Source organism: Otolemur garnettii, unplaced genomic scaffold (assembly GCF_000181295.1).
Source record: "Otolemur garnettii isolate 467f Iridium unplaced genomic scaffold, OtoGar3 scaffold00032, whole genome shotgun sequence".
In the NCBI taxonomy this organism is placed as follows: Eukaryota; Metazoa; Chordata; class Mammalia; order Primates; family Galagidae; genus Otolemur; species Otolemur garnettii.
This window is the reverse complement of record NW_003852427.1, coordinates 3,025,432-3,028,110: the sequence shown is the minus strand read 5'-3', so window position 1 is coordinate 3,028,110 and position 2,679 is coordinate 3,025,432. Positions and strand designations below refer to the sequence as shown.

Genomic DNA, 2,679 nt, shown 5'->3' with positions numbered 1-2,679 from the left:
TTTCTCCATCATAAATGAAACTCAGTTTAGCTGGATACAGGATCCTGGGTTGAAAGTTATTTTGTTTTAGGAGATTAAAAGTCAATGACCATCCTCTTCTAGCCTGAAAGGTTTCGGCAGAGAGATCTGCAGTCATACTAATACTCTTCCCTTTGTAGGTTATGGTTTTCTTACGTCTAACTGCTTTCAGAATTTTCTCTTTCATATTAACTTTAGTGAGGTTAATTATGGTGTCCCTGGGGGATGTCTTGTTTGGGTTGAGTCGTGCTGGGGTTCTGAAACTGTCTGCTATCTGAATTTCAGAATCTCTTGGCATGTCTGGAAAGTTCTCTTTCATAATTTCATGAAGAAGAGCCTTTGTGTTTTGTGAAGCAACTTTGTCACCTTTAGGGATTCCTATAAGGCAAATAGTAGTTTTCTTCGAATTATCCCAGAGCTGTCTGAGAGAAAGATCATTTTTGCTCTCCATTTCTCTTCATCTTTGAGTGCTTGGGCATGTTCAAAAGTTTTGTCTTCAATGTCAGAGATTCTTTCTTCTGCCTACTCCATTCTGTTACTGAGGGATTCTACTGTATTTTTCAGATCTTTGAGGGCTGCAACTCTTGCCTCAATGTTTCAAAATCTTTGGTCATTTTATCTTTGAAGTTGTTGAATTCTTGTGACATCTTTTGAATAATTTCTTGAGATTGTAATTCCCTCCTTTCTTTCATTCTGTTAATCTTATTTGCTGTCCAAATTCTGAACTTGATTTCTGACATCTCAGCCATCTGTTTATGGATGGGATCCTCAATTGCATCTGCCCCATTTTTCCTTGGGGGAGCTGATCTACTCTGGTTATTCATGTTGCCTGAGTTTTTCCGCTGATTCTGCCCCATGCTGAATTTACATCGTTTGGAGTCTGTCCCAGAACCGTTCCTCCAGTGGCTACCACCGGAGAAGATGCTGGCTTCCTCTGGATGTCCAGAGAGACAGGGTGTGTCTGTCTGGAAAAGCCTCAGGAGTGTGAGCCTTATTGTTCCGTCTGCTGCGGCTGCTGCTCTTCGCCTTGGGGGTACCGCTGCTCTAGTATGGTTCTGTCTCAACTGACCATCCTCTCGCAGTTCTCAGGCCACCCGGGCCTGGTGAGGGTGGCTGGCCAGCGGAGATCCTCCTGCCACTAGGGGAACATGGGGCTCAAGCAGCAGGTCTCTGGCCACCCAGAGCCAGGCGAGGGTGGCAGGAGTAGTGGGTATTTTCTTGCCATTGGGGGAATGCAAGGCTCAGGCCGCAGGTCTCTGGCTGCCCAGTGCCTGGCGAGGGTGGCGGAGCAGCAGGGATCCCCTGCCACTGGGGGAACATGGGGCTCAAGTAGCAGGTCTCTCTGGCCACCCCGAGCCCGGTGAGGGTGGCAGGAGCAGTGGGGATCCACCTGCTACTGGGGGGAACATGGGGCTCTAGCAGTTCTCCGGCTTCAGGGCTGGGACAGGGCATTTGGTCCCGCAGGGGTTGGGGTACACTGCTCTTGGGCCTCCTCTCACTGTCTCTGCAGGCAAAGGGGGAAGGGTGAGCTGGAAATTCAAAATGGCAGTGAAAATGTTAGTTCAATTTTTCTGCCTGGCGAGAGATTGTTCGGAATCTGAGCAGAGTTCCTCTAGGGGAGTAGACCCCACTTCCTGTAGCTCTCACATGTGGGGTAAGGTAATAGGTACTCAGTTCATCACTCGCCTGTAGAAAACTTACAGGAGCAGACGAAGACAAAATAAAGAGAAAAACACAACTTTCTTGGGGGAGGGGATGGGCACTTTTCCTTTGGGATGAATTATGTACCTGTAGATTACTTTCTTAGAGTTGCAACTTGCCTCAGCAGAAGTGTCCTGCAGATAACGCTTTTCTCTCTTGGCTGAGCTCCCAGTCTTCAACTTTGTTGGGTAATTTTTGGACATTATCCTTCCCTCTGGATGGGAGCTTCTGTCAGAGGCTAGTGCCTGTTGGCCATCTTGCCCCTCCCCCTTTAGCCTTTTTTTTTGAGACAGAGCCTCAAGCTGTCACCCTGGGTAGAGTGCCATGGCATCACAGCTCACAGCAACCTCCAACTCCTGGGCTCAAGCGAGTCTCCTGCCTCCGCCTCCCAAGTAGCTGGGACTACAGGCGCCAACCACAATGGCCTGGCTATTTTTTGGTTGCAGCATCATTGTTGTTTGACGGGCCCAGGCTGGATTCGAACCTGCCAGCTCTGGTGTATGTGGCTGGTGCCTTAGCCGCTTGAACCACAGGTACCAAACCTTAGCCTTTTTTTTGAGACAGTGTCTCACTCTGCTGCCCAGGCTGGAGGGCAATGATGCCATCATAGCTCACTGCAGCCTAGAACTCCTGAGCTCTAAGGATCCTTCCATCTCAGCCTCCTGAGAAGCTGGGACTTTAGGTATGCACCTCCATGCCCAGTTAGGACTTTTGTATAGAGCAGCTTTAGATTTGCAGCGAAATTGGGAGGAAGGTAAAGAGATTTCTCATATGCCCTTTGCTCCCACATGTGCATGATCCTCCCATTAGCAATTTCCACCCACTGAGGTGGTACATTTGTTATAATTGATGATGTACCCAGATTGGCACATCACCACCCAGAGTCTATAGTTTACAGTAGGGTTCATTTTTGGTTTTGTATATTCTATGGGTTTGGACAAATATATAAATAGACAAATT

The 2,679-nt window shown here is 48.1% G+C and overlaps 1 protein-coding gene across 2 annotated transcripts in view; it reads left to right on the top strand.

Moving 5' to 3' along the window:
* The window catches only part of CHDH (choline dehydrogenase), a 37,314-nt gene that overhangs the window by 25,950 nt on the left and 8,685 nt on the right, over positions 1-2,679 (top strand). Inside the window, exon 1 of one of the 2 annotated variants that reach the window (XM_023512966.1) lies at positions 2,056-2,085. The exons of the other annotated variant lie outside the window; for it this stretch is intronic. The gene's annotated coding sequence lies outside the window, so the exon portion shown is untranslated. Of the gene's footprint in view, positions 1-2,055; positions 2,086-2,679 lie in introns of those variants that run through there. 2 annotated transcript variants of the gene reach the window in all.